The sequence below is a fragment of the Parasteatoda tepidariorum genome, chromosome 8 (genome assembly GCF_043381705.1).
Source record: "Parasteatoda tepidariorum isolate YZ-2023 chromosome 8, CAS_Ptep_4.0, whole genome shotgun sequence".
NCBI classification, from domain to species: Eukaryota; Metazoa; Arthropoda; class Arachnida; order Araneae; family Theridiidae; genus Parasteatoda; species Parasteatoda tepidariorum.
The window spans coordinates 23799253-23806437 of record NC_092211.1 but is presented as its reverse complement, the minus strand read 5'-3'; the positions used below and the strand labels follow the sequence as shown (position 1 = coordinate 23806437).

The window sequence follows — 7185 nt, the reverse complement described above, 5'->3', positions numbered from 1 at the left end:
AAATATTTCTTAGCCCATAAAAGGATTTATTAACACATATTATTATGTTTTTTTATTATTATTATTTCATGTGAGATATTATTTAGACAATTTTTGATCCTAAGTATTTAAAGCTATGACCAGATTCAAAAGTGTTCGCGCCACCGAAATATTGGATGCATCCCGACATATAAATTTTGCTGTTTAACATAAATAAATTTTATTCCAAGTCCACTTAAAATAAACAAAACTATCGTCAATGGAAGGAAATGTTTTAAAAGGAATTGCACCTCTTTTTGTGATAAAAACAACAAATAAATGGTCGAGTTAGAAAAGGAGAAAAAAGTATCCGTTTATTTTAAACAATGCTCAATCAAAAAGATCCCTGACGTTTAACACTTTTTATCACAAGGCTATAACATTAACCTTTGTTTCAATCCGTTTCGCTGATATTAAATGGTCAATCCAGTTTTAATATTATACGTTTTTCAAAAACTCTCCATGCATAAATGGAAGAATATTTCATTACACGATTCAGTTCAGTTTTAGACAGAATATAAACTTGGAGTTCAAGTTAAAGAACATTCGGTAAGTAAAAATTAGTTTTATTTATCTTAATAAATAAAGGAAATGAGTTTTTCTTTAAAAAAAATATTTTTAACAACAGAATGTTCAGTTTTCTTAACTATTTGGGGTCTGATTACAACCTGTTTCTTTTTAAAATTAAGAATTTCACGAGCATCTTTATTAGCGGAAAAATGGGTACAAAACTAATAGTGTGTGTGGAAATGAAATTTCTTGAATTTTTAAAATGTTATTTTAAAATGGAGGTTCGAAAATTTGTCAATAGAGTTGCTTATTTGCTATTAAGAATTATTTTTAAGCACAAAATTTTTTCCAGGAGAATTAGTGACTTTAATTTTTAAATATATTTTGATCACAAAAATAATTTTTTTTCTTAAAAATGTCATTTCGCATTTAGCATTCACGCATTTAGCTTTAAATTAGAATTTTAATTATTTAAAGTCTATTTATTAACTTGATCCTTTTTTCTCCTCATTTTTTATCGGGTTACCCACTCCTTAAACCCATAATCTAAGTTGTTCATAAGAATGCATTATAAGGATAGTGGTTGTAGAACACCATCTAATGAAGCATTAAATAGCAAATAAGAGCAGGAAAATAAAAGTACATCTGAAAGTGATCAAATATTCTTTAAAAAAATGTGCACATTCTGCTTTAGTTATTGAAAGTAGTTAAAATTTTAATTGTTTAAACTTTATTTTTTAGTAAGAACTCTTTTTATATCCACATTAAACTTCTGCTATTTCAATATTAAATATTTGATCGGGATAACCCCCTTTTATATTACTCGCAATCTACATTGATTCTAAAAAAATGGATGACAAGAACAGTGTTTATAGAATACCATTAAATAAAGACATAATATAAGAAAATATAAATACTTTAGAGCTATGCACATTCAACTTTTAATGTAGAATTTCAATGAATTGATCAATTTATGATATCTATTTTACTTTTTAGGATTAAAGTATGTTGGATTACTTAATTTTGTTGATTTATGTTGCGTTCCTTTATCAAATAAATGGTAAGAAAGCACTAATCAATATACAGTAAACGTTGATAATTTATCTTTCAAAGGAAAATTTCAAATGTATTTATTTCTCATCGGTATTTATTTTCCTTCTTATTTTATCCTTTTAGCACACGCTGAGAACGATAAAAATCTTTCCCAAGAGTCAAATGAAATGTATGCCTATCGTGTAGAAGAAATTTCCCCAGCAAAGCAAAAAAATATAAAGTAAGAAAAATTTGAAAAAAATTCTTTATTTGTCTTCTTATAAATTGTCAGATGTCTTTAGAAGGAAAAATTTTTTAATGGTAAGATAATTTTAAGATATAATCACAAATATAGCAGTACATAACTCTCCAGTCAGTATATTTTTAATAACATTTTTTTTTTAGTTTTTGAATGTTTAAAAGAGCGAAAAACAAATAATTTTCATTTCATTTATTTTTGTAACCCTATTAAAATAATGTCGCATTTTTACTTATTTTTTATCATGTGTATTAAAATTTGTGAATGTAAAATATAAAATAAATTATGTACAATATGTTTGTGTTCGAAACTATGCAGCCACTTTTTGTTAACTCGTTTTGTTTTTGACTTCGTGACAAGTGCCACTATGTCCTCATTCTAATGGGAATCCCAAATATTTATGTCATAATCTTACTGTTTTCAGCTAACTTTAGGGGTTTGAAGTTACGTAGAACCGTTTATTTCAATCTAGTGATCGAAAGACACGATGGCTCAGAGGATGGAGAACTTCCCTCCGAATGAGGTGAACCAAGTTCGTGTCCCAGTAATGACTGGTCGATACTTATTCTGCTCTCGGCTCGTATCAAACACAGTGCGAACTTAAACTAATTAGTGTAACACTAATTTAAGTTAATTGCATCAAAAAGTCCACCACGAATGCTAGTTTGTTCCAATACTTGATCAAGGAAATCCTTTGTTTTCTGAGTAGGGTTTAAATTACAAGGCATTGCTAGTCATGAACTCACACATGAGTCGGCTGTTTAACACCGGTTATGAAACATAGTGATCCAAATTTAGTCATTTGAGTTAAGAATAAGTTTTAAAAAAGTTAACTAAACCATCAGTGTCTTAACTGTCTTGACCTATGTAATCCAGTAATCGAGCGTCAATGTGATATCGAGCGACGGATGACGTAGTGATTGATTGAAGGTAGACCCTTACGTTAACTGTAAATTATCAAATTGCTAATAATGTAGTTGGAAATGATTTAATCAAATGTAAGTGTTGAAGTGCACTGTCAAAATTTCCGGATCAAATTACGGTTAAAAAAATACAGTAAAATCTATTACGGTAAATAATACCGGTGCTGATACTTCGGTGCGGGAATTTCGATTCCACAGATTTTACGAACACGTATATCACATGTACTGGGTAGACTTATGATTCGATGATAGAACCCTGGCTCCTCCGGACCGGTGCCCGATTCTTTAATCACTGAGCTACAACGGCCCCGAATTAATTTTAAACGCAATTGTTGTCAGAGTTTAAAGTTTAGTCCTAGGTTAGGCTCCCATTTTGAGAGCGGCCCATAATCTTTTTGTCACTTCATTCATGATAAAGATTCTGGAAATGTACAATAATGGCAGTCATTACGGAATACCCAATAAAGGTATTAGCAAACGAAGCAAGTTTTGTGTAAGTTATTCCCAAAACCGATTTTTGAAATGCAGTTTAGAGTGAAAGAAACTTTAAATGTTCATAATGATGTTATACCTTTTTTAAGTTATGTATCACCTGTAATAGTTAAGAAAATTTCTAATGTCGCGTTAAATCCCTATTCCTCGATGTCAATGCATTTCAAAAAAGCAAAAAAAAATGTAAGAATTATTATTTTTAATTAATATTTAACGCAAAATAAAAGTTTTTAGTGTTAATAACTGGTTATGGTTCAAAGTAATTGACTATGTTTTAAATTGTTTTATATGCCTTAGAATTATTAGGTTTTTTTTTATTGTTTTTCAGCAACAAAATGATATCTGAAGATAAACAGGAAGATAGTTATAATTCCCGAACCCTAAAGTTTGTAAGTATTTCAATAATACTTTTTATAACTAATGTAATGTTTATCTATAATGATTTTGGATTGCAAATATAATCGCACATATTTCAGTTAATTTATTTAAAAAGTAAACTAACTACAAGTTAAATTAACAACAATTTATAAACAAGATACAATTAAAATAAACTGCTTTTTTACCTTTTGCGGTCGATACATTTTGTTGATGGTCGATACATTGCCTCTGCGCATGCTGGTGCAAAAGTATTGGAATTCGTCTCCTGTATGCCTCTCGCCTCCCTATCGCTCTCTCTCTGTGCGATTCGTGTGAATTCAGATTGATAGGTATCTATGAGATGATCCAAATATTTAAATCTGACATCGTAAGAGCTTATTTATAATCAAACTAATTGAGTTATACTTACATGAAAGAGAAATGCAAAAAATTAAACACTTTACAACGTTGTGTAAAACAGTAAATATTTGAATGTAAAAATTGTAAGTGATACAATGCGACTCAATGTTGTCTTAAAGAAATGAAACATTTCATTTACAGGAAGGAATGAAAATTTCATAAAAGAATCTTATCAACCTTCATAGCTACTTTTTTTATGAGATTTCTTTTTCATGTATTTATTATTTATTTTACTCTTTCTGTTTTGTCTCATTAAAAAATCAATTTCCATTTCATTCAATGATTTTCATTCATTTCACTACGTAAAAATATTTTTTTCATTTCCTTCTCAATTCCATTTATTCCATTCTATTAATCATCATATAAACAAGAAAAAACTGGCTTTATATTAAAATTATAATTAAAAGCAATGACTGTAAGTACTAATAAATGGAGGTTAACCATTAAACTTATAAAATTTAATAAATGGTATTTCAAAGCATGATGTTTCTTTTTCTGGGATATTATTTATGATTTGTCTTTCGTTTATTTTAAAGTTTTGTTTCTTTCTTTTCAGTTTCCAATCGTAGTTGTGAGAAATAGCGAAGATACCACTGCTGCACCAAATAACACGATGGACGCTTTGACACGATTGGCAAACCTCAAAAGAAACGCCATTTTCGGCTATTTGCGAATTTTCGGAATCAATCGTACTTAATGAGAGAGTTTCATTGAAAAAAAAAATGCTTAGTATAAATATTCTTGTAAATAAATCATAATTAAAGTCATATGTTTTTCAATCGTCTGTGATGAATATTTTCTCGTGCATTGTTATGTATATACTTTTTAAATTAAGTAAATCTTGGTTGGTTGGTGGTTGGTTCTAATGCCACTTGCCACACGGGCAAGCCCGCTTGGTGAAACTGAGCAGCAAATTTAAGACAGAGTGTGCGATTCTTGTTTTTCAGTGGCGCCGTCTATGGCCAAGAATTCGACTTCGCCACATCATACGTCACACCTGTTTATAAGGTGGGCCCAGTCATACATCCATTCATTCATCCACAGATCGTAATTTTGACCTGAATCAGAGAACGATCGATCTCCAATCCAATACCCCCAGAGGTATTGATTTGTTAACATGGAGGGCTTTTGCGATTCGACAGATTTAACGTGCATCAGTCACTTTACTACACAGGTAGTCTTCGGCCGGTGGTGCTCGAACCCACGAACTCTCGGACATGGGCCCTGCGCCCTACCGACCAGGCTTACGTTTAAATAATATAATTTTTAATACGTTTGAAATAAAATAGTTCTTCATTAAGAATACAGAGTGTTTGGTAATTACTTTTTAATATGTATTTTAGAATCCTAGTAAAGAAAGAATTTGCATTCAAGAACACATGAGGGGTTAAAAATTATTACAAAAAAATAAACGTTATCGAAATCGGCCGAATCACTAGTGATGCGCACGAAGGTGGGACATGTCTGGATGAGTTTTGGTATCGTTTCACGTTTCCAATAACGATCTTTTAACTTTACTGTGCCCTGCTGCAATCAATCAAAATTCATGCATTTTCAGAACCGCTTTCTTCAGTAGTGATATTTTTCGATTTAGATCGCATTTTTGTTTTTTCCCCACTTAAATTTTAACTTGCGATTCGTAATTGTGTATAATTGTTTTTTCATTTTTTGAAAGATTTCTAAAAATATAGATTACGAGGGGTCATTATAAAGCCCCTTGGATCTGTAAAATTTTTGCAAAATTAGCATCGAATTTTTTTTATTAAAATTATTATTGGTGTCGAAGTACATCAGAGAGGCCAACTGTTCCGGACACGCTAAAATATTTTTTAAAAAAAACGGTAAATAACTGCTAACTAAATTTTGCGAATATTTGACTATTTTTTCTCTCTTTCTTAAGAGGTATAGCAATAATAAAATGGTGAATTAGATAAACCTACGAATTGTTTAGAAATAGTGGTGGATAAAAATCTACTAAATTAAATTTATTAAACCAAGAATCACAATTGATAAACTACCACTTTTAAATATTTATATGCTGTCCTGAGCAAGTTGGCATCTCTGATATACGCCCGAACATTAAATATCCTACACTGTAACAAATGTTTGATCATCTGAAGATCAAAAATGTTGGCAACTACTTAACATCAAAGTGGTGCTTGGCTAACTAGGGAAGTGTGACTCGCCAATTTTGAAATAAACTAGTGGGATGTATGCCTTATGAGGAATAATTTAAAGGGGGCAACATTCGTTTCGGCCCATAGAAGATCCTATGAGAGATAAAAACTATTCAATATATAGAAAAATCGGTATTTGATTACTTCAATGCGGACTATTAGTTATTGTAATTATCTCATACTCCAATTAATTTTGTGGTACTTTCACGTACTATATAATGCATATTTATTGTCAAAACTGATTTCGAAAATTATATATATCTGTAGTTTTTCAGAAAAACCTGTTGGGTTAATTAAAAAAAAATGGCATCAAATTTTTTTTCAAAAAATTTTTCAAAATAAAAACAAGTGAAAAATAATAAATTTCATTTATATCCGAGTCGAAATATAAGAAAACATTTCAGAAAAAATCAAAGTCTTAAGAAAAGTGTATTTTCCAGAAATCAATGCTTAATATATATACAAGATTTACCTTTTTAAACAGTATTTTGGCAATACTTGAAAAATACGTTTTGTTCCCTAGGTTATAATGAGACTGAAGTTATTATATAATTTTTTTTGAAGGTTTCTTCGTTTATGAAATAAGTGTATTAAAGACAAAATTTTTCTTGGAATGAATAAATATACCATCTTCAGAGTTTCAATAAAAAAATTAGCAATTTTTGCTATATAATAAATTTATTTAAAGAACGTGACTCTAAACATGTTATAAATAAATCAATAACAATTTCTGATTTTCAAAGAAGTTTTAAATTGCAACTATAAGTGTATTATTAATACACTTATAGTTATCATAAAGATAGTTAGACTTATCATAAAGATATTCTTATATATGTCATATAATTCAAAATTTAAATATTTTGCAACTAATTCATTCTCCCTCTGATTAAAGATAAATAATAACGTAAATCTCTAAAATAACAAGAAAAGACATTATATAATTTATAAAAGATAACGTACTTCCAATCCATTCTCCAATCTTGACGCATAGGTTAGA

The 7185-nt window shown here is 29.5% G+C and overlaps 1 long non-coding RNA gene across 1 annotated transcript; it reads left to right on the top strand.

Annotated features, from left to right (window-relative positions):
- The first annotated feature begins 400 nt into the window (after positions 1-400).
- Positions 401-3699, top strand: LOC122271262 (uncharacterized). Its single transcript, XR_011637400.1, has 4 exons — positions 401-567; positions 1525-1588; positions 1705-1801; positions 3563-3699. It is a non-coding gene; the product is annotated as an uncharacterized lncRNA (long non-coding RNA).
- Positions 3700-7185: the final 3486 nt, after the last annotated feature.